Raw genomic sequence first — 25,688 nt, 5'->3', positions numbered from 1 at the left:
ACAGACCATTTGGATGGGCATTTTTGCTTGCCAGTTCAGCTCCTGTGCTTCTCTTTCAAAGCTTCAGCTCTCCCAATACCCATTGTGTTATTAGAGACACTGCAAAACTGAGAAGTGAGCACCAGCTGGGGCCTCCTGTCCTTTCTGTCCCTCCCTGCACTGACACACTCACCTCTATGTAAGCAAGTGGTGACAAATTCCCTTTTTACCCAGAGGTCAGCCCAGCTGCCTGAATACCATTGTGAAGGTTCACTTGAGAGCATCTTCCCCATCTTCAGTAGCCTCTGCAAGAAGCTCTTCTGTTTTGCTGGCCAGCCCTCTGCCAACACCTGAGACACCTCACCGTGTCCCAGACCAGATTGGATGTCTATATTGAGGCAACTGAATTGAACAAACTGAATCAGACAGGCTGGGGGGGTGGTTGGAACAGAGGGGTGGGGGGCACACAGGAGCAGCCTCAAGGGTCCTGGTCTGCTTCTGCTGCAGCTTGCAGGGCTGCTGCCTTACTGAACCTGGAAGCAGCAAACCCCCACTGAGGGATGTAGTGCAGCACCCAGGGAAAGCACTGGGGACAAGTCTTCCAAAAAGTAATCAAGTTTCAGCCCTTTTTGAGCCTTTTGGTCTTTCTTGGGGCACTGACTATCAGAGGAGGTCTGGGCACATCCCAATATGTCAGCCAGAGCTGAATGGGTTTTCAATCTTTTTACACTTGGGAACCTTGGAACATTGTCCACTAGAAGTATAGGCCAGTAGGAAAGAATATAAACCTCCTCATTACTTTCTGCAGATTTCCTAGAAGGATTACACATATGAGCATTTGAAAATGACTGTGCTTTATCCTTTTTAGCACATGACCACCACGATTTACTTACTGCCTGGCAGAGACTCCAAGCTGTCTGCCTCTGTAAATCAGCAGCAGTTGCCTCAGCCTTCTTCCAGAGATTTCAGGTTGGGATGTGCATGCAGGTTGGGATGATTCATGGAAACTCTGACAAGACTCCTTAATGATTCTTTTCGGACTTGATAAATGCACCAATGTGCCAACTTTTTTCTAGGTGAATGATACTTGGATGCTTGCTGATGAGAGACTATACTTTGTTATAAATGTCCAGTCTGTAAAAAATGTGCATTTTTCAGGATATATTAACAAATGTAGCTCTTGCTCAAGACCACTGTTGTATGTTTTTGCCTCTTTAATCTTGAAAGTAACATATGGACTAAAGCCTAGCATTCGTCAAACTGACGTGGGAACAGACCAGACATTTATAAATCTAGACCATAAGCGCATTTTCTCATGTTTGGCTTAATCTGATTGCAATTATATTGTGTTGGGAGAAGAACAGTAGGAGCAATACCCCAGGACCTAGGTGGGGCTAAGATCTGAGTGGCTCTTAAAATGCAAGATGGAAAGAAACTCTTGTGTTTGGCAGAGCTATCTGGATGGATTTTATACCAAATGAGCAACCTGACCAGCACGTGTTCCTCGCCGTCACCCCGCATTTCATGAAGTACACACATGCACCCAACAGGTTTCCAACATACCCCGTATGCCAGGAGGTACCAAAAAGTGAAAATCAGAACACATCTATGGGCTGTGAGAGGGAGGCTGTGGCACAAACGTACTGCTGGGCAAGCCAGGCAGCATGAGGCTTGGCAATAATGTGTGGACTCATCAGGGTGTCTGGATGCTTACTCTGAGAACAATAAAATCCCTAAGCCACAGTGGCTAATTTTAACCTGAAGGTTGTCAGAGACCAGCTTTGTAGCAGGATGGGCCACTGCCCCACACCTTACCTCTCCCCTTGGCACCCTGGCTTCCCTGGAAAGATGTGGAGGTTTGCGGGCCAGGGGGGAGCCTCACTGTGCTCCTGCCACAGCTTGGTTTGGTGCAGCCTAATGCACACCCACAAGTCAGTGGAGACACAGGCTCTGTTTCTTTTCAGGAACAATGAAGCAAGTGAGGGAAGAAAAGAGACTCAAAAAGGAGAGGCTAAGGTATTGATTTGCTAAAGATTGGTGTTACTCAGAGCTTGAGCTGGGATAATAGAACCACAGGACACGTCCTTATGCAGGGAGCAGCTATTCATGTCCCTCCTTGAGATGTATAGATTTAATAGCAGCTGTATCCCCTTTTAAAACTGCCTTGTGCTACAGTATGTGCTGTAAAAATAGCCCTCTCCACACAGCAGGTTTCTATTATAGGATTAACCAATTGTGCCCACATTGTAAAAACCTGCTAACAACTAGCAAAGTCAAATCTCCCCAAAGCAGCAAGGCAATGAAAGAAAGTCACAAACGAAAGACTAATGACCTAAAAATAAAATTCAAACCTGATACACCAGAAGATATTGCTTAAAAAAGCTAATGGCACAAAACTATGTCAATTATTCACCTAAACCAGACTAACTGAACTTCCATTGCTTGTTCCCATATGTCCTATGCCTCTGCATCTGTTAATGCCTCTAAGATTGTAAAATGGCAGGGGGAAAGGTTGCATGTAAAGTGTGTTTATTTATGAATTCCATATTTAATGTTTCTTCAGCTAAACCAGAAGAGGCACGGATGATTCTGACTGAATTGGAAAGGTTATGTTAACAGCACTGTACAACCCCCTGCCAGTCCCTGCAGTGACCAGAGTTTTACACAGCCTAGTTAAAACAGATAACTCTGAAATAAATTAATTTCATTCACTTCCAGAGTTGACCAGGTCATTCACTTAATTAAACTCCAGTAAGTATAAAAAAATACGAGTGTTGCTTTCAGTTCAAATGGTCTCGTGGTGTGTCCTATTTTAGAATATGATACCAGGCGGATTGCCAGCTCTATATGGAAGGAGAAATTCAACAACATGTTGCAATAAAGCACTCTCTGGGATCCCCAGTAAAAACTTAGTTTCACCTAAAGTATTCTTTCTTGCCCTTCCTTATTTCTAGGATCTTGACATAAAGCCATCAGCATTCATGCTGTAAGATTAGATTTAATGGGTTTCTAAAGCCTCCCATCAACCTTTCAGAAAGTCTGACATTTCCTGATTCACCAGACAACTAAGTCTTTTTCTATCAGAGTAGACAGTCTCTTCTCAAATCACTTGCATGTGTCAATAATGACTCTTTTCTTCCCCCACAAGCCAGGGGAGAGTGGGGCCCCTGCTTCCTTGACTTCGGAGAGTTGCTTTTGCAATGGCTTGTGCACAAGTGAAAGGCAGAGATGGAGAAATGATGAGAAGCAGCCTCACAGTCAAAAGCTTCTGCAAATAGTCTCAAACCCAGACATAGGTGGATTGAGTTGTAGATAACTCTTTATTAAGGCACTGACAGAAATTCAGACTTTCAGGATGCGTATGAGCCTAAGAAAAAGACGCTATTATTCTTGAGTTTCCATTCCTGCTGAGCCAGCACCTGTTTGCACTTTTCCCTCATTCTAGACAAGCAAAGATTCTCACTTAGCATGTAATAAAATGTTGCTTTATTTCCCCTGTAAGCTAAACACATTCACATCATTGGGTGTGTGCCTGGTTTATGGCCTAAGGATTTGGCCTTTTATATGTACACAATTACCTAGATTGCTTTTTCCATGTGTGTCCCCTCCACCAGACTCAGGTCAAAACAGCAAGTCCCCCAAGTCTATTTTTTAACTTCATACTTGTGATTGTCATGTGCTCACAGACCTATTTGATTTCCTCGGATTATCAGGGTATGACTCATTCTGTAGCCTTTAAAGCTTAATTTCTTTTGTAAAATTAGAAATCACCCAGTTTTGAATATTTGGCAAACTTACTCTGTTCTGCAACTACAAAAATAAAATATTTTCCATAACCTTGGTACCATGAAAGGTCTTGACTGAGTTCACATATGTCCATATAGGGTGATTTATCACTTGACAGTGACATCTCCATTGTATTACACTTTTGAGGAAGGAGAAAGGAAAGTTTGGTCTTTTGTCTTTGATTTTGTGTTTCCTTCCCACAATCCAAAATGGCTTTCAGAAACATAAATACTTATGATTTTTCCCACAGACGTGGAGCCCAAGATATGCCATCAAGAATCCAATGCCAAAAAAAGCTGACACAAAGTAATATCTTTTATAATTGCTTGGAGGCCACACACAGCATTTTTATGCAACTCATATGTTGGTTATTGCAGAGAAGAATTATCTCCTTTTCCCAAGGTCAACTCTAAAAAGTACTGTGTACTCTGTCTTGTATATACTTACATATCCATATACATCTATATATATCAATATAAATACACAATAATTTAGATCTATGTCTGTCATGATCTATACATAGATTATGTAAATGTATCCATATTTTATAGATATTAACATATACGTACATATCGATATAAATACATACATTAATATATATTAAGAACTCATCTAGGTATTAGCATTAATCAGTATGCTGACACTGATATCTATCAATATAGACATTATAGATATTGATAGGCATTGATCCTTTTTGATCTGCATATTGATATCAATAGGCATCAATAGCTATTGACTTGATACCTGGTACTACCTAAGAATACGAATATCTGTTGATAGGTATCGATGCCTATTGACAGGAGTTGACATCAATACCTGTTGATAATATTAAGCATCAATCAGCTTAGTAGACCTATTGATAGGTATCTATATTGATTGATGCCCTACAATTGAGAAGCACCTATCAAAGCCTATTTTGATATCTATCAATAGGTAGCAGTAGGTATGGATGCCTATCAATACCTAGCAATATCAATATCTGCTGATTATACCTATCTGTTTTCATTGATCCTACCTACATATTGATAAGCATCTGTGTCTAATGCCTATCCGTTTTGATATTGATTTTGATATCAATAAGCATCAATGTCTACCAATATTGATTCCTTTTGGTATCAACAGCCACAAACAGACAATCAATGACTATCAGTTTTGACAGCTATGAATTGGTAATGATATGGAAAGTTATCAATAGGCATTGGCACCTATCTATGTCAATAGGTACTGCTAGGCACTCATACTTACTGGTTTTAATACTGATTTTAATATCCATAGGCATCGGTACCTATCGATATTGATACCTATTGATTTATGCCTATTAATAACAAAAGGCACATATACTTGTGAACACCAGTGGAGTCACTCTCCATAGCACTGTAAAAGCATCCTGAGTTACAGCAGGCATACTGCTGGTGGTTCCAACCACCTTAGGTCTGTCTTAGTATCATGTATGTTGTGCAACTCCACTCCTCAGAAAACTACAGAGAACCTAACTCCTGATGTTAAGAAATTGATTGCAGTGTTTCTACCTAAGGACCACAAACAGAAGTGTGGAAGAGACCATGTCTACTTTTTGAAACACTGCTACCTAACATTGGAAACCTCATCAAACATACCAAGTGAGAATGTATCAAGAACTCCCTGAGAAGCAGACCTAGTAGCATTGCAAAACATGAGCACAGTGCTATTAATTTGACCATCTTGAGCCATTACTCTGAACTCTGCTTTGTAATGCTAAAGGCTTACACAACATGAAAGAACACACGAGTTATGGCACATTATATGATTTCCACCCCCATAGGCCTTCACTATTTCAGATGAAAAACACTGAAACACACTGAAACAAGTAACTTACGTCAAGATGCTGAGGTGCTACCTTGTATTCAAACAGAATCATACAAAAAATCTGGATAAAATTTACTAGTGGATGTTCTGAATACACAGGAAGAACTCTCTACAAAAATAAACAGTGGAATAAACTACTGATCCCTCAAGGCTCAATAAGCAGATTGGGAATCTCCTTAAATTACTAAACTTCAAAATGTGCCTTTATTTAGCCCATACTAACTTCTACGTTCAATTTGTTTGACATAGAGAAACTTCACGTATTCCTTTTGAGTATTTCTGTTTGAAATGAAAACCTGATTTGTACTACAATCAAACTATAGTTCTTGGCAACGTTATGATGATAAGTTGTGATACAACATGGAGGCCAGGGAACAGTCTCACTTGTCAACAAGGACAAATTCTGCAGAGTATGTTGATAATGCAATAGTGTGTTGGAATAAGATGGTCTGATGATCTGGCTTATATGGTGAAGAATAAATTATTGATGTGGTCTACTTTTCTAAGACATCTTAATATAAAGACTTTTGTGGCAAATGCCTCTACGGTGATAACTCATGCATGAGTAGCATATATTTCCATTATTGATTCACTAAAAGGATAATATTGCTACTGCAAATGCAGGAAAATTGCCTCCATGGGTCCAATTCAATTTTAATCTTACTCCAAAGAAGGTAACAAAAATACACCGGGGATTATTTTTAGCCCACTCATCCAGTCCATCAGATGTACTCTAGTCTAGCTGGTGGTTTAACTTTCCCAAAACCATAGGCTAATATGTTGGGAGCTGCAGTAAATATCTCAAGAAAAGAATAATAAACAGAAAAGAGCCTACTCCAAACAAGGTAAGCTTTAACAACCTGGCGATTCATGAAAAACGCTTAAGCCTTCCTGGGCTGATGATCACTTTGATAAAAACAAGTGGTAAGTACAGAAGACAAACATCAGGAGATGCAGGGCATGTTGATGCTGACCCTGTACCAAGAGCAAAAAGTTAAATGCTAGTTTCTAATTTGAATGTTGTCCCAGCCTGATTACAAGGGTCCAGCCCCACAGAACCCCAGCAAGGGAGTAGGACAGGCCTAGAGACTGCAGCCAGGTTCAGCCAAGAGTCCAGACCACCAGTCACCCCCCTGGGAATGGGAACAGGCTGAGATGCTGGTCCACAGAGAAGTCTGGATTGTTTGGACCTGTGGCTTGGCAGGGCAGGGTTGTAGGGAATGCTATGGCATTATCTGAGCAGGGACTGATGGCCCCAGAGGGCTGAAATGGGATTTTGGGCCATAGGCAGGGTGGGGAGACCCCCAGGAGGCTGGGTAGGGATGGCCAGCACTGATGGTTATCTTGGAGCCTTGACAGCAAAGCAGCACTGCAAAAATTGTCTAGATGAGCATACATCGGGTCAAAGTTCCCTTACTAGTCTGCTTTAGAGAATGCTTCCACACTTTTCCACCCATTCCTATGGAATCTGAAGAATGTTAAAATGGTGTCAAAAGAAGACCTCCCCAGCATGTTGGATGGGGGGCTCCAGCAGGAGCAGAGCAAGGTCAGCACTGAGAGTATACAAAAGCCCCACAATAGAGACAACAGATCACTGCTTTAAAGGAATCTAACTACACAGTTTGTTTCAGAACATAAAATTTGCCATTCTTTGAGAGCTTTAGTATCTGAAATTCTAACGCTGGACACAGTATGGCTAAAACATTATGATAATCCAAGCTGCAGCAAGATATATACAGTGCATTTAGCTTGCAAAGTGACACAGACATAAATGAAAATAAATGTCATCATATTTTAACTATATTTAGGCTCCCAATTGCCAAGTATAAAGCTAAGTACATGATTTTGAAATCTAAGCTATATAATCACACTTGAAAATTCTATGTTCAGTAAAAGCAACTATTAACCGTTAATTATCAAATAAAGCACAATATTTTTAAAAAGTGCTTTGATATCTAATGTAATCTCTCTACATTGCTACTCTGTTCTCTTCCCACTAATCATAGAATCAATCACAGAATGTCTTGGGTTGGAAGGGACCTCCAAAGGTCGTCTAGTCCAACCCCCTAAAATAAGCAGGGACATCTCCCATTAGAACAGATTGCTCAGAGCCCCATCAAGCCTGACCTTGAACATCTCCAGGGATGGGGCTCCCACCACCTCTCTAGGCAATCTGTTCCACTGATCCACCACCCTCATATTAAAGAACTTTTTCCCAATGCCCAATTCCCTTTTCAAGCTTAAAACCACTACCCCTTATCCTATCATTACATGCCCTTGTGAACAGGTCTTCCCCAGTCTTCTTATAGGCTCCTTTCAGGTATTGGAGGTTCGAAATAAGTTCCCCCCGGACCCTTCTCTTCTTCAGGCTGAACAACCCCAACTCCCTCAGCCTGTCTTCATAAGAGAGGTGCTCCAGCCCTCTGATCATTTTCATTGTCCTTTTCTGGACATGCTGCAACAGGCCCAAATCCTTCTTGGCTGGGGGCTCCAGAGCTGGACACAGTATTCCAGGTGAGTTCTCACCAGGGCAGAGTAGAGGGGAAGAATCACCTCTCTCAATCTGCTGGCTATGCTTCTCTTGATGCAGCTCAGGATGCATGTGCTCTCTGGGCTGCAACTGCACATTGGTGGCTCATGTCCAGCTTTTGATTCACTGGTACCCCCAGGTCTTCTCTCACAGTGCTGCTCTGTAGCATGTCTTCCCCCTGCCTGTATTCATATCTCTGGTTGACCCATCCCAGTTATGTAATAATATATTAGAATATCTTGAAAGGTCTAAATAAACTTTTAAGGAAGTTATTTTTCCATGTACCCCGGCCAATAGTTTTCTGCCTCTGAAGGAGCCACTTCTAAGAGTTCAGAAAAAGTAGCCAAGAGAAGGAGACCTATTTCCAGAAGTTTTATATTTGTTACACAGAAGATGTGCATCTCACAGCTAAGAAGTTCAAAACCAGTAACATGTACTAGGAGAATTCTTGCCATTGAAGTATTGCGTTGTTCTCCAAGCATTTCTATATAGAAACAACTATATTTTTCTCCTACAAAAAATTTCAGGCTGCTTAGTTCATGGAGCCATTCTTGTTGCTGTTTGTGACGAGTTATGCTGCCCATGCTAACGTACTAGCTAACACCACCACCATTCATCATTTCTCTGATTACATCTAGTAGGCCCAGTTGTTTCAGTGTTCAGATACTTGGCACAACCCCAGCCTGCAGTTCTATCAGTGAATCCAGGGTTTGCTCAGCACTGCATAAACTGGGTGCTGTAGGAGGTAACCCAGGTAGAGAGTGCATGGGTTGCCCCAGCCAGGCAGCCCGTGCGGACAAGCAAGGAGCAGGACTCCAGGCAGCCACAGCACACTAGCCTCTTGGTCTAGATGAAGCCTTCCTCTTCAAAGGTGAAAGGCATTGCTTCTCCCACTTTCTCATGGCAAGAGCAAAAGTATTCTCCCAAAGCAAGGGCCACAGGGGATGTGATTTACCTAGGACCGGGATGCCTTAATAGCAACATCTCTTAAGCAACTGTGCCAGCATCACGAAGAGCGCAGAGGGACTTGACTAGGTAATCCATACTTTCTCTACATGGAAATGAACACAGGCTAGTCAATAAATTGACTTTTTCTAGGTAGGTGATTTAAGACTACCATGTGAAGGATGGCAGGTGAACTCTTGAAGGAGTTTAAGCTACTACTACTACTACAAAAATGTTTCTTTAGCCTAGTATTTTAATGGGATTTTTGGTAATTTTATTATTAGAGAAGTGAAAGAAAAATGAGAACTAATGGTTTTTCATTAGTTAGTGTAGCTGGCAAGTGCTTTATTCTTCGCAAAGAAAATACAAGTGACTGAAGGTGAGAAGATGCTATAGGGCAAAAAGATGTTATTGGAGGAAAAAGACAGCAGGCTACCCTGTCAAGGGGGGATCTCAGCAGACCCTCTAGTCATTCTGCTATGCTGAAGCAGCCTCAGGGGGACACTTGCCCTTTCAATTCTATTTCTGCATACAAATCTCCTTCAGTAATATTTTATATATATATATATGCACACCAACGCACATTTCATAGAGTCTCTTTAAAAAAAAAAAAAAAAAAAAGGAAAATGCTTCTTTGCCAACAAGCAATACACTGTGGAATAGCAAATTAAACGATAAAGCCTCTTAGGTCTAGATTAATTCTATCTAATTTTAGGTGCTTAAATGAAACACACAGCCTAGGCACAATGTCACCCTAGGTACCCTTTGTTGTCAAGACAGAGAGACGGGCCATCTCCAGAGGGCAGTTAGGTATTAAGTGGCTGAAGATCACCCTCAGAAAGTCCCTGTCTGTGTCAGTGCACAGCAGAAGGCAAGCAGACCAACTATACTTTGAGCTTAGCTACCTTAATTAAATGCCTGGAGTTAGGTGAGTTGGCACCAGTTTTATTTATGCAGAAAGATGAACAAGGGACTTGTGAATCAGTAATATTGTCAGTTTCACTTTCTAGGATCTAAAGGTCAGCTCAAAGACACAGAGAGGAATAAATAAAATTAATATTTTAAGTGGCTGAAAAAAAAATAATCATTGATTGCATTCTTTCAAGCTAAAGCATTTAAAATACGGGTCAGAGAAAATGAGTTCTTTTTTACTTGCTTCCTTGCTTTGTTTGACATCCTCAAAAGGACACTTGGATGCTAAAAAATATTTTATTTTTTTATATATTGGCTGGATGATTAAATATACTAGCACTGGAACCAGAATTTTCTTCTCTCTCTAAAATATTGCAGATGTTTGTTTTACAAGAATCATCTTTGGCATGATGGAAATCTCACTATGGTAATTGTTCGAGTTAGACCCCAATATTCTGTGTATTTCCACAGATTTTTATTTAGTTATGTTTCTTTTTAAGCTTTGTTATTTAAGAAAATAAGTATTACTTTTGAAACACAGCTGGAGGAGTGGCAAGGGACAGGCAGTCTCTGTAGCATTCATTCTTTTTTAATAAGTCTCTTCACTCTTAAGCTTTGTCCTTACATTTATAAGATAAAACTACATTTGAGACAGAGGGTGTCCCTGAGTTATTAATAGCTTACTTAATTGTTCTTCTTTCCTTGGTGCTAATACTTTAGAAGACATTCAGAGATGATCCACGAATACATTGTGTGGTACTCAGAGTGCACACACCTGCTTTGCATTTGTCTGTTTCCCTCAATTTAAATGCAATTTCCAAACTCTACTGATGTCATTTACTTTGTGGTATAGAGGTGCAAAGGTTACGCATTATCCTCTGAAGCTAACAGCGATGGAAATTACTCAGGGTCATTTTTCCAAAGCAAAATTTAAGCATAGCAGATCTTCTCCCTCAATCTCTATTTCAGATGCATTTTGGAGGTGCCCAGAACTCACAGCAGTGGCTGCGTGGCGCCGAAGCAGAAGCATTTCTGCTGCCAAAGCAGGAGCCCTGTGCCTGTGAGCACAGTCCAGATCTCAAGAGCCAGCTCTTCCTCCTGAGGATGGTGAGCAAGTCAGGGAGGAGGTGGTGGTGCTACCTGCAGAGCCCCAAAGCTGCCAGTAGTTCTGGGCTGCAGGAGGAAGGCACCTTGTCGGAGATCTCATGTAACAGCATATTCACATGCTGCCTGGGATCTTAAAAGCCAGTTCTACTGAATGGGACCAAATCACTTCCACCACAGCCTTAGGTGTAGGTTAGGTTGATAAAAAGAGAGGGGTGGCAGTGAAAAAATCTGTTCTGGCTACTACTGTGGCAAGCAAATTAATTTGCATTTACCATGAGAATTTGATGTGGAGAGGTGGGGTGAAAAAACAAACCAGATTTTAATTATCAGTCCTTTAAAAAGGCATATGCCTAGGAATTAATGCTGGAATCATTTGGAAGAATGTCAGAAGTAATAGCTCTGCCTTCAAAAGATCCCCTAATACTTGTTCCAACAGCTCAGTCTATTTTCCTCGTAACCTCCTTTAGCTACAGCCCAATACAGTGCCATTACACTCAGGCTCCTAAATCCATGGAAACATTTTAGAGGCATAGAGTTGAACATGCAGCAGTCATCATCTGTGGGGCACTCAGGAAAATCAGCTTTAATATTTAAATTGTTTCTAAAAGTGCACAAAGGCTTTCCTTGTATCTAGAAAGGCAGGCATATTATCATTGTGGAAGGTGACGTCCAGAGCAGCAAGGAAGTTTCACTAGAATACAACTTCACATAACAGCACATTACTGCTTTCTCTAAATTAACTATTTCAATCAATTGAAAGAGTAACCAAATTGGTTCAAGTTAAAGTCGGTCTGAAAATTCTTCCAGTTTCTGTGCAAATGTCAAGTTTTCTTGACTGTTGTTTTGGACAGATCTCACACTGAGATACCTAATGAAGCTCAGATGCAAATTCTTGCAATAATATAAAGCAATCAGGTGGGAATTGGAATTTCAGATTCATTCTGTGTTTGCTAGGAAGTAATTATTTTTAAAAAAATATCTGTAACTTCCAATGAGTTACTTGGAGGCATTAAGCACCACATGGCAGAGATTATTCCCATTTCACTAGCATCTAGGAGTGCCAGCCTCTCTAGTAAGAAATAGCCTTCCCACGGATGCAGCTAAATCAAGGTGAATTTGAGACATATTGAGATGAGATGCACTAACAGAGGACAAAAAAACCCAGAAAGTGGAGAAACAAAAGCTGATCAACCCAAGCCTTCCCAAACTTCAACCTAGTGCCCCAAATCATAAGGTCGACTCTCCTCCCTGCTACGGCTGCGCTCTCAGGCTGAATCACACGGATCATACAGTCTCTCCTTCTACAACTTTTCTTGTGTTAGTTTTCTGTCCATTGTGCTCTAATGGGTGTGTGCACCCATCTGTTAGTCTCTCTTGTCTGAAACTGATTCCCCTTCCAGCTGTTCACCTCCCTATTGTTGGGTTTTTTTTTTTTAAATCATATGTTTAAACATTTACAGGGTGATGTTTGCCTGGAGGCCTCGGTTGTGATCACTGGGAAAGCCAAACTGTAAAGGCTGCCCAAGGGAAGCTAACATGGCCTCTTCTTCCAAGAAGCTAAGTAACTTCTACTTTCACTGCTTTCAGTGAAAGAGACCTTGTATATTCCCAAGCTGCTCCACCCCTGGCAGGAAGAAGCTGATACACAACATGCTGTCCCTGCTGCACAAGGTCAAGGCTGACAATCTATTATTTTGTTGAAACTTGAGCCTAAGAGGTGCAAGAAGCTAATAGTGGAGAGGCTTGTAATTTATATCCCACTCTCAATTCACTGCAAAATAAACAGGCCAACTGTGATGAGGAGTTTGAGACTTGAAAATGAAACCTGGGCAGTAGGATTTATTTTTCTGTGGTGGTTTTAAGAGACCAAAAGAGTCTGCAATAGGTGTAGGCCAAATACTAAGGCTGTGTCTGCTCAAGTTTTGACTGCAGTGAGAACGGGCTTGGATAAAAACCACAGGAGGACTTCAGGATCTGGCCCCATGTGGGGTGTTTAGGGGAGACTGGTTGTCAGCAACTGGGTCAAGCCAACAACTTCTGTCTACTTAAAATAAAGTCATTATTCTCAAACCCACAGCAGTGCCTGCTCCTGATGACTGCTGCAGTCACTGATTGAAACCAGAATTAGACAAAGCCTTTCTTGGTCCCTGCTTCTAATTTAACTTTCCAGAGTTGTTATTTCTGGCCGTAAACATTTTTATTTTTTTGCTCTGAGAGACAGTTCAAAGTTTGCAACTGATCGTGCCCGAGTAAGTTTTCTAGCCAGGAGCCTGTACTGCCTCTTGAACTTGCAAATAATTGGTCCAGCCAGGGATTTCTTCATTATTGAGGAACACTGGAGGAAATGCTCTGTAGGCATTTCAGGGGTAATCATAGGCTAACCTGTCCCAGGATATTTAATCTGTTAGATTGTATTTAATATTTATATCATGATAGTATCCAGAGGCCCCAGCAGGACGCCCAGTGAGACACAAACTGTAGAAATGCAGATGTTTACATGGTCTCTTTCCCAAAAGCTAACAATCTAAAAGCAGCCTATAAAATGCATATTTAGAGAAAAACAATAAACCTGGTAAAGCCGTCACTGTAGTGAATGATCTTATTTGCTTGTATTAAAGTTTATCCATTTTTCTAACCAGCAGTATCCAGTATGTGTCCAATCAGCTAGCGCAGAAAAGGGTATTTCTGTGCAAAACTCACAGGAAATCTTGCAAGATCACTTTTTGTGCTATACTTTTTGGATAGCTTCAGTTATTCCCTGTTAAAATGATTAGTACTTTAAATGCATGAGATCACCTACTGAATAAAAGCACAGCCAAGCCATACTCATAACATGATCTCATGCAGGCTTGTCTCGAAGAATGCCCCCCTGAGAGTTTTCTACAATTGTTCATCCAATTGTTGTATGTAACCTCTGCTCAGAAAGGAAATGTGGCTGACAAAATCAACTGAAAAAGAGCGCACTGGTGCCAAAAAAAATATTAAGAAGTGTTTGTGCCTGGGTATTTTAATATATATTCTTTTCTCACCACCAAAAAAAGAATCCACTTATTTTAAACAGTAAATTATATTAAAAAATAGGCTAATTTTCGCATACAAAGGCCATTCATTTATTTCACAGGGAGCTCATGAGACTGGGCCTTAAAAAAGTTATGCATGAGTGTCTCCATGCCCTAGAGCCAAATATAGCAAAACATTATCTCTCCTTATAGTGCAGCACTGTCTGCACAGTTCCACTGTCAATAGTTTTGGTCTCAATGACAAGGCAAGAAATAACTATTTTATAAAAGGAAAGGAGGCACTGGAAGAAGAAAGTATCCACCAGTTGAAAAGTATTTTTGTGTTGAAGAAGGCAGATGATTCCTTGTCAGATTTTCAGAACTTGTCATATGCTTGTGAAAAGTCCCACATCTTCACAGTTGTCAAAAACATCCATCAGGCTGTAAGGGACTTGTTGAGACTGATTGAGGAAGTGTGCAGCAGAGAAGTGACTTGAACTAGGTCACCAGATTCTCAGACTAGTCTCAAAATCACAAGCTCATCCTTCTTCCCATTTCACCATGGAGGAGGTCACCAGGAACTCAGACATTACACAGCACTGACTTTCTGTCTCTTTGAAGAAGAACTTTGATCCTTGCAGTTCCACATTTTCTACCCGAGACAGCTCGCTGCATTAGGCTATCCCCTTGCCAGCTCTGTGCAGAGGCTAAAGAGAAACTTTGCTGCCCAAGACAGAGTGAAACATGAAGATGTGGTTAGAGTGGGAAAGCTAAAGAAGTCAGAAAAAAGAAAATAAAATATGGGGAAAGGGCAAAGAAAAAAACAGGAGATGGATGAGAGCCCAAAAGAAATAGCCACTAGTTTCATGACATGGGCTTCAAAAGACTTTCTGTGAGGTCAAGCAAGTGTCCCCACAGTTTTTTAATGTTTCTGTTATGCAGAAGTTACCTGATAACCACGCAGAGCATCTGACCCCACAAAGCTGAAGAACCAGGTAAAGATAAATGTACAAAACTGTGACACAGGAGGACCACCACCCTGCAAGTGTCCATAGCATATTTGCTTGTCAGGCACAGCCCCGGCAAGGGTGGCAGAAGAGTAAATGTTCTCTCTCCGTGTGCTTACCCAAGCAAAGAGATCTCCTAACAGAGATGAATGAGTCTGGGTGATTTTTCTTCTCTACTAGATGATATGAAAGCAACTTCTTGTATGCAATTTCAGCATCTTTGTGTGTGAGAGGGAGAAAAAGTCCGAAACTTTTATTTAACTTCACTTTAGCAGGTCTGACTACCATTTTCACTTCTCCTTTTGTCATTTGGAAAGCCTGGGTCTGATTGTCAGCTGAAGTCATCTAGCACAGCTTCACCCACAGCAATGAAGTGCATGAGCACAGGGGAAAGACAGTTTGGCCACAGACCCTTAAGAAATGTCTTCTTTTAAGTGCTACCACAGACTGACATTCACGCAAAGCAACCAGGATGTCCAGTTTTAAATCACTAACAAGCCACATCCTGTAAACTGTGTTCTACTCAGCTGACCCAGGAGATAAAACATGTCAGGGCTGATCTTCAGCCATAATAATGCTGGTTGGCTTAAAGCTACAGGTGTAAACCCCTCCTGAATGGAACTATCTATTCTGCTTCTCCCCCACCGCACCAGTGGCAGGCAAGGGATGACAAGGGGAGGGCAGAAGTGAGGCTTTGGCAGCCCAGCAGAGCTTAGAGCAACTCAAATATTCCTGGTCTTTGTGTTGGGACTGTGCCAGCCCCAGGGCAATTAGCAGACTCTTAGACTGACTCTTAACGATCACTGGACTGGATCTTCAGATGGACGAAAATTAAGGGGTTGTCCTCTAGGGAAATAAATAAATAAATGAAAATATCACTTAAATATGAATGGATTTAAGAAGATTGCAGAGACCTGCCAGCTCAAAGCTGTTTAAAGAGGCAGTTTGTTGGTCTTTCACTAGTGTTCTGCTCTTCATTGGTGGCACATGTGCTATCAAGAGTCTTTTAAAACCCATCCAGGTTGTCTGAACCAATCCTGGCTAATGAATACACAAAAACTGGGAACATTCTACACTGGTGATGCCACAGTACTCTCAGGACTGGTTTTTTTCTTAATTTCTGTTCACCTCAATATCTGCAAGTATGGAAATCTGAAAAGTTGTTAATCAGTGTCCACAAAGGCCAAATAATTATCTGAGTGTATACATGTGTGTGGCTGTGCATTGTAGGCTAACACTTCTAGCTATATAGAGTCTATGTGAATGTGCACTTTGCATATTCTTTCTATTGGGGTGGAGGAAAGCTGACATTAATTGAAACATCACTAAAACCAAGCAAGATGCACACTTTGGGCTTTTCCCTAGACATACTTTTATCACAGCACTGCAAGCACATGCTTTATTGTTCACTCGCTTGCAGTGAACTTGCTGGCAGTACAGGTTAAAAGCTAATGCAGTACTCTAGCTTAGGCTGAAATCCATCCACCCAGCAATGAGGATGCTGTCAGAAATACCTGGTTGCTGACTGCCCTCCAATTCCCTGTCAATGAAGGGATTGTCCTGCTGGGAGCAATGGCAGAACAACCTGGAACATACTCCTGACATCTCCTCCCTGAGATAGACAGGCAAAGCAGAATAGGTGGAATGCAGGAACAGGCTGAATTTTGCTGAGGAAGGATTCATACTTGGCAACAGCCATCCCAAGTCCTCAGACCAGATGCCAGTCTTCAAGACTGGCTCCACAGCTTTACCTGTAAGTATACTTTAACTGTAAAGTGACTTGGGACTTACCTGGGCCAGGTGGAGCAGGGTTAGAATAAAGTCCTGCTGCTAGATTAGTCTTACACCAGGCTGAGTTTCAGCAGGTTGGCTGATGGTTCGTCATGCTGCTTGATTTGGTGTACTGCTCTGTGAACTGATTTGTGCCAGACTGTGGGAGAATATTCTTCCTAAGCCCTTGTGTGCAAGTGTTCTCAGCTTGCCAGCACAGTAAATCAAATTGCTGGTGGAAAGGCACAGATCCTCCTCTAGAAAATGAACTCTTCCAGCTCTTAATGCAAGTCAGATTTTGGGACAAGGGAGCAAAAGGGGAAAAAAAAGAGGCAGATGCAGGGTATGAGACTTGGTGGAAGGAATTTTGGCAGTGTGTTTTGCCCTGACAAGCAGCAGGATGCCTCGCTAAGGAGATCACGCAGGCTGCATGCAGGCCTGGAGTCATGGAGACAGCTGATGAGAGTTTAGGCTTTGCCAGGCAATAGCATTGTAGTACAAACACTGAGGAAAACCCACCAGGGATGAGTGGAAAAGTAACTTTCTGGAGAATTCCCTTATGGAGAAGTTTCTTACCCTTCCCAGAGTGTGCTTGCACATGTGCAGACACATGGACAGAGATTCCTCTTGCTGTGAATGATGCCACTAGGTACTGTCTGCTGTAAGTATTCCAGAGCTTCCACCACAAAGTATCTCATGGACACCTTAGCTCCCTAGATGCTCTAACATTCCATAAAATTAAGTTTCTTGTCCAGTTATTCCTCCGGAACAAACACTTAATCCTTTGTGATGGTAACTACCACAGTAGCAAGAACATCCATGGAACTGCACTCAGCAACATAGATGTGTCCTACGCAGGAGTAACTAAGCACAGTCCAGAGGTGGGTCTGCAAATACTATCAAATAGCATTAATGTGAGGGGTTTATACATTGTTCTTCACAGCTTTTAAGTATACACCATCAAAAGCCTTCTAATTTGCTTCAGGAAACACATCACCAACAGGTTGAGGGAGTAGATCCTTCCCTTCAGCTCAGTCCTGGTGAGACATATGTAGAGTGCCAGGTCTAGTTCTGGGCTCAAAGAGAGAAATGGCCATGCTGGACTGCGTCCAGAAAAAAACCCAGTTACTTAAGGGACTGGAGTATCTGACATACAAGGAGAGGCTCAGAGAGTGAGTACTGTTCAGCCTGGAGAAGAGAAAGCTCAAGAGGGGATTTGATCAGAGTGTATAAATACCTCAAGGGGAGGATGGGCAGCTAAGTGCCAGGCTCTTCTTAGCAGTGCCCACAGACAGGACAAGAGGCAACAGGCACAAACTGAAAAACAATAAATACATATAAATATAAGAAATCTGTTGTTGTTGTTGGTTGGTTGGCTTTTACTGTGCTGTAGGTCAAACACTGGAAGAGGAGAGGTTGTGCAGTCTCCACCCTTGGACATATTCCAAGTCCAACTGGATGTGATCCCAAGCAACCAGCTCTGTTTTATCCTACTGTGTGCAGCAGGGCTGAACTAGATGATTTCCAGAGGTCTCTTCCTTCTTCAGCCATTCTACGATATGCTGTCCTTTGAAATAAGGACAACAGCACTAAGTCAACTTGTCTTTGCACAAGGCTATTGGAGTACACGTAGAAGTCCATTAGTGTACAAGTTATTTTTTTACATCAGCTCTGAAGTTCCCGTCTAAGGATGTTGGTGTTTCATATTTGGATGTTAGTGAGATACATCACACCTCAGCTATCTTTACCAACTGTCCTTCAACGCTAAACCCAGTATGCTTTATATCCACAGATGTTACCAAACCTGTACTAAGGAAAAAGATACAATTGCAGAGTATTTCCAGTCACAGGCCAGAGGCAGGATGTCCAAACTGAATCTGTCTGAAAAGTAATTTCCTTCTGATGTAAAAGACATTCTCTTTTTAGTTCTCCCTCCTGCAAATATCATTGCTTTCTAGTTCAAAAACTGGGTCCAAATATAAGCCGGCAGAAACAGTATCTAATGTGTCCCAAGGTAAGTATCAACTTCTACCCATTATGGAACGCTTTATGTAACTCTGCAGACTTAAGTGGCCCTTAAGTGAATGTTTTCTAGAAACAAAATAAATGCTAAGTCTCAGAAATTTCTCAACATTTTCTGTGGAGGGAGAAAAATACAATAAAAAAACCCCCTCATGTCTGTAATATCTCAGCTGTGCATAAGGCTCTGCTACAGCAAAAGTTGATCTCTCCTTCCTTTCCTATGCTTTGATGTTTACCCTTAGCATAATGCTGGAGGTTGTTTATTTCTCAAGAAAAAAAAATAAATAAAAAATTGCTGCCACATGCTTGTTGTGAATTGGCAAAGTAGATTAGTGGAGAATAGAGAAATTAACACTCTCAGTAAAATGCCTGCTTCCCCGAGGTGGTGTCTTAGCTCGTATTTTAGCTCTGGGTACCTGAACCCTTACATACCACAATAGAGAGGATGCAGGATCATTCCTTACATAAAGGAAAGAGGAAAACCCATCCCTTTATTTCCTCTCTGCTTCCATAAAGAGATGATCAAGCCCAAAGCACCCAGCTGTGGGTCTGCCAGCCAGATTGCCTCAACAAAGGGCTTGGTAGGTATCTGGCTCCATAATGCTTTCAGGTTGGCCTAAGCTCAGCCCAGCATTTCCTGGAAAGATGCTCCTTCTTCAGCTATTTTGCTCTGCAAGCTGCTGGCATCGTGCTCCTGCAATGCCCAAGGATAGCACCACAGCCTAGAAAGAAGGCAAAGCTGAAGAGCCCTTCCCTAACCAGCAAGTAACTGCTCCTGGTGAGCTCAGGGTGCCCTCCTTGCTTCAAAACCCACTTGTCACAAGAGGCTCTGAGAAGTAGGACTGCAAGTTGTAGTAATCATAGCATCTGCACTTCTCTGTGCAGGCAGCAAAGAAGGAAGAAACAAATGCAAATGAGGATGTCTGGTTACAAAGGAGACTAACAGTACCCAATGTCTGTCTGGTTTTCACAAGTGATTATTAGCATTTTTAGTGCACTTCCAACTGCAGAATAGTTGCTATTCACACAAAAGCATGACAATAAGGCTTATTGCTTATTATTATATCATTCATTTCTAGTACAAAGTGCGGAATATAGGATACAGGGAAATATTATGGGAAGAGTTGCAAGATTACTAGAAAACCAGATGAGCATATTCTCATATAGGAACAGAGAATAATGGCAACTCTAATGAGTTTAGAAAGCCCCAGGTAGTGTGCAAACAACAATAAAATGCTCTGAAAGAAATAAATCCACAAGGTTATTAGTACAAGAACAATGATGCCAATGGTTTCAAGTCCCATTTGGCTTGGAGTCTCTCTTTATAGGTCAGTTGTTCGAGTAAGAGGTAGGCAAATACTGTAGATTTTTGTGTAAATGTTTGCTTAATGTTTTTAATTAATTCACTTAGCTTGTGTTTATTTTCCACAAATATTGTAGCACAGGGGTTCCCAGTCTGCTTCAAATTATGGAAAGCCTGATGCCATAAAGAGGGAAGATGGATCAATCCCAGGCCATACACCCCTGTTGCAGTGAATGTGCTTTGTGGCAAGAAAGTTCATGAATATCATTCATTTTAAACAAATATTGGCAACTGGTCAAAGAAATCCAATTCTGTATTTGTTCACATGAGAATTTGTACCATATGCTTTGAATCTAGGAATGGCACTTATTCTGTCCAGGAACAAGCTTGACACTAAATCATCACTAAGGCAGGGAATTAGAATTTCAATTTCAAATATTCAGAATAAGAACATGATTCATAGATACCTATTTTGATTGTCAATTATTTCAATAAGAACCCTGTTATTTTCATAAACTATTAGTAATAACAAAGAGATGCAAAACATTTCACAGCTAAAGCGCTACTGCTACTCACACATTGTATTATATTTTAAGTTATTACTTTTAATATGCTTTGCTCTAAGATGGTTCCTACTATGCAATGCCTGATGGCCATTCACAGGCATCCATGGAAACTCTTGCAAAAACAACACTATAACACAATCTGCACTTCCTGGCAATACAGTAAGGAAGCCATGGAGAGGCAGCACATCTTCCTTAAATGTTTACTCCCCCCTTTCACATGGCTGTTAGATAACACACTGCTAAAATATCTTCAGTGTTAAGTATGGCCTGGGAAGGAAGGGAACGTTGGTAGAAATGTTCTCATACAGTGGCAATACACCTCCTTTAAATATGTATGTTGCTCATAAAATTTATTGCCAGCCTGCAATGTAATAAATTCTTCTCTTTTCCTGTGGAAGGACCATCCAACTCGGTTTCAGGTTTAGCAATGTCCAAATTCGTTACCCAGCTTCATTGCACCACCTGTCCCGTGGAGTCTTGCCCAACTAATTTCCTCTTGGAATTTCAGCTTTTCACCGCTCAGTGTAGCTAAGTTGTTGCTGGGAAAGGGATGTTTCCATGGCTGGAAAGAAAACGGCAGTGAAGCTCCCGCTAAAATAAATCTTGCTGAAGCCAAGGGTACTGGAAAATGAACAACTAATGTCTAACCTACTATGTTGGCACAGATCCTGGGTAAAAGAGCTACAGACATATCCAGAAAGCAATAACCTAGATGATACAAATTCCAATCAGGATTCTGGATTTAGAAACAGTAATAAAACTCACCCTTCTCATAATCACATGCAATCTGTTTACCACAGTGGCTAAAGAAAGCCTTTTGTTTCTGGTGTTGTTACAAGAACTGCTTGTTGTATAAGCATTTATATATTAAAAGGCCATTAATTCCTGCTAAAACATTGATTTATCAAAAGAATCTATCTGCCAGTTTATGAAATAGCAACTACAGGAATTTCCCAACTTTAAATAATATTTTCACAGACTACTAACAGATCTGATCATTGCCAAGACAAGATAGATCAGTCTTTTTGGAGACCAATGACTCAGAAGCAGATGACAATATAAGGAACTAAGTACCATGTCAGTATAATAGCTAACACACTTACCATGCATTACACAAAAATCCTGTGCCTTGTAAAGTATCTCCACCAGAAAAACTCCTGGACCTTACTTCATCCTACTGTAAATCCATGTACAAATCAGACATGGATAGAAAGTATGGTTTTGCTGATGCACAGCACTATGGAACTGATATATGCTCTGACATATTTTGGCTTATATAACACAAGTGCATACCTGTAGAAACAAAATATTTAAGGACACCAGGCTGCACAATTTTGGAAACACCAGGTTTAAGCTTTCCTGCCAGGTAAGCAGGTGAAGCATGAGAAATGCTGCATTTGCTTTCTAACCTGAAAGGCTGTGAAGGGAAGCATGTTCCAGCATCACAGACCCTTCTAGCCCTTCCCTCGTCTGGCTCCCACTGATTCCTACCCAACTGGTAGAGTTCCTCCCTCTCACACAGTTTCTCTTGCTCTATCTCCACCTCTGTGATGATCTTCCCCCTCTTTGCCTTCTCATTCCAGTTCCACTCCTCTGGGACCTGGCCAGGACCACTGTCTGCTCTTCAGGCATCCCAGTCCCACAGTCTCTCACCAGGTTGCTTTCACTTCCTTTTTATTATTCATTTTCAGTGCTATTTCTCCAGCCCTTTTGGGCCCTGTCCTTTTCAGTCCTAGCTCTACTCTTCTTCCTCTCAAAAATTATGGTATCTTCTGCTTTCTCCTCTCCCCAGTTTGTCTCTTTGCATACTTTTCATACCTGATAGTCCAACTCCCTCTCAGATCTTCTGAATCAGATACTTGTCCTTTAGCCTCTGACATCATTACCCGTCTCTTCCCAGACCCAAATTCTAGATGCTCTTCCTTGCTGGACTTTTCCTTTGCCCCACCTCCCATCTTCTGCCCACTCCAGTGTCTCCAGCATACTGCAGCACCATGGTCACAACATAAATGCCAGTCACTCAAAAGTACCATAATTTATGTGGGTGGAAACTTCGAAAGATCTAATTTGCAGTAAGTATTCAGGAAGCCTGTTTTGATGTTACACATTAGATTTCCAAAGACACTGTGAGATTCAGGATGGCTTTACTTGGAGGTGTGAAAAGGCAGATTAGCTCAAAATGTGGCTCTGTACCATAACAATTGTTAAAAGGAACACATGCCAAAATTCTCATGGGTGAAGCAGGCAACAAAATGGATTTTTCCCTAGCTTTGTTCTGGGAAAAGCCTGAACATATTGTTTTTAGAACAATAATAATAACAAGTGACAATAATAGCCTTTTGGATGCACTGAACATAGAATATTTCAGCCCATGAAGTGAAAATCTGAACAAGTTAGTTAAAAAAATAATTATTGTTTTGCCATGGGGAATGTTTGGCTTACCAGCTTGGACAATGATCATGATGTGCTTGTGTATGGGTTTTTTTTCATTCCTTTTTCACACTTTGCTTTATTTGTTTTAACCCATGTTTCTGATTATTCTATATCACAATACTACGTGTATGACAGCAGCGTGTTTAAAAGCTCTGCAGATTTCAATGTTCTCGACAAGCCCACTGTTCTTCAGCCTCTGGGACACTGTCTAGGTCCCCTCAGAAACACAAGGAATGATGCCACTACCTTCTCACGACATCTCAGTTTCTGCACTGGGGCTCAAATACAGCAGAAACCAGGAAGTTTCACTGGCCTTGAAGACCATCCTCTCTGCCACTGAGACTGAAGGGTCTTTCTTCTGCATTAATTAAGGTTGCACTGGTGCTCTTCATGAGTCACTCTTGGTATCCAGAGTTTTCTTCAGGGAGTAGGAACTACTACACATCATATACACACAGGCTGTGAAGCCACAGATGATGTTTCCTTTGCTCTGCCAAGGACAGCTAGTTACCCATTGCTCCACAAAGATGATAAATCTGTAATTATAATGACTGATACAGAGAACTGTTCAGCTTTGAGGAGAATCATGCAGATTTTTGATGGGATGAGTCAACAAGAATTTTGTCTAGACATGCTGTTTGATTAAGGAACTGACTATGGGATCAATTATCAGTTATGACTGAGGCTCAATTCTACCATTTCAGATATAATCACCAGCAGCCAGACCTGGCAGCTGTGGTGCATTCCTTTGCAACAATATAGCTGTGTATAAAATAATGATATTTTGGCTTACCCGAGTAGCTGGACTACAACTCATAGCTGGAACTGAAGAAAGTAATACACTTAATTTACAGCAAATCTGACATTTAAAATTATTTTTTAAAAATCACCTTTAGCAGAGGTAGCAAATATCTTGTTCCAGTGTCACTTCTTTTTCTCCTACAGAAATTGTTTCTTGGGTGCTGAAGAGTAGGTCATTACAACTTTATCAAATGTGCCCAAGAGACTTTGCAGCCAAAATCTTATTGGAAAAGCAATGAGGCTGATATTTATTCATCACAAGTGAGGCCTTTCTACAGGAAATTCTGTAAGTTTCCCCATCTCTATTTCTTCATAAACCATGACCAAAAAATATCCTGAAGCTAAGAACTTTGTAGATAGAATTGATTAGTTCAGTGCTTGGCAGCTGTAGTTACATGGATCAGTTTGCCTTTGTCTTTTTTTTTTTTCCTTTTTTTTCTTGTATTTTTTGACATCTGGAAACTCTAGGTGTTAGAAATATTTTGGACTAGCCTCAACTGAAATATTAATTATGTTGAGGAATTCATTAGGTCATTTTTAAAGTTATTTTTTATGGAGCATCTGGAATGCTACAGAATATAATAAACTTAATAAAGCATGGTTGAGCGTGGCTAATTTTAGTAGGTCATAGTCAAGAAGTCAACTTGTTTAAATGATAAAGCCAGCACCTCCTGCAAGATGTCTGCTTATGCCAGTTATATGTAACAGGCACAGTAACAGGGTCATTGTGGAAAAATGGAAAGGCCTGAAAGCCATTTGCAGCTGCTTGGATTCAGCATTCCTATTGCAAAGCCAGTGGAGCCAGCTTCTCCTCCAGCCACTTCAGTGCAGTGCCCTTGATAGGTGAGGAATGAAGCTATGTCATAGGCACAGCTGCCTTCTTACCAAAGACCAAAGCAGCTGCAGCTTCAAAATGGGGGAACCACTGAGAAGCAGATCTGATCCATCATTATTTAAGTCCCAGGAAGAATGGCAAAAGTTCTGAGAGTAAAACATTCAGAAGAAGGAGAGCAACATGCTTCAGAACCTTGGCTGAGCATTGGCAAGAAGCCATGCTGCCATACTGCATGGAGAACTCTTGCAGATGAGATGGGATGACAGTTCTAGGTCCACAGCCCATTCATCCTGGCAGTGCATGAGCATCTGCTACATGCACAGGAATTTTTATCGCGGCAGTTGTAAGGAGGATTAAATAGGTGTCTAATTCAGAGGTACATATTAAAGGACATCTCATGGTATAATGTTATAAAGTTAGCAGGACAGCAATGTGAAAGGGGTGAGGAAGGAATAGGGTAAACACCACACAGCTCTGTAGCTCCTCCTTGCCTCTGAGTTTAAAAGAAATTATTCTGAGCTGGAATCAGCGTCTGACAATGAAAATAAAAGATAAAAAATTGCTTACTCTATGCAACTTTCATGGATACCCAGCTAAAGACTCAGTATTTCCGCTTTCTTGTAAGGCTTCAGATATTTTCACAGTGGTGCAGATCTGCCATGTTTTCATCTGTGCTTTTCCTATTGTATTTCAACTTCATTAGAAACAGAATTAAGCTCAAATAGATTTTAAAGCAATGAGAATGCATCCAGACAGCATTTAGCTAAATGTATTAACTCAATGGGACTTTCAGATAGTGAAATAGCATTTTGTGATCTCCCACAAAGAAGCAGGAATGACATTTTTAT

Source organism: Apus apus, chromosome 2 (genome assembly GCF_020740795.1).
Source record: "Apus apus isolate bApuApu2 chromosome 2, bApuApu2.pri.cur, whole genome shotgun sequence".
NCBI classification, from domain to species: Eukaryota; Metazoa; Chordata; class Aves; order Apodiformes; family Apodidae; genus Apus; species Apus apus.
Note: the sequence above shows the minus strand (reverse complement) of the source record.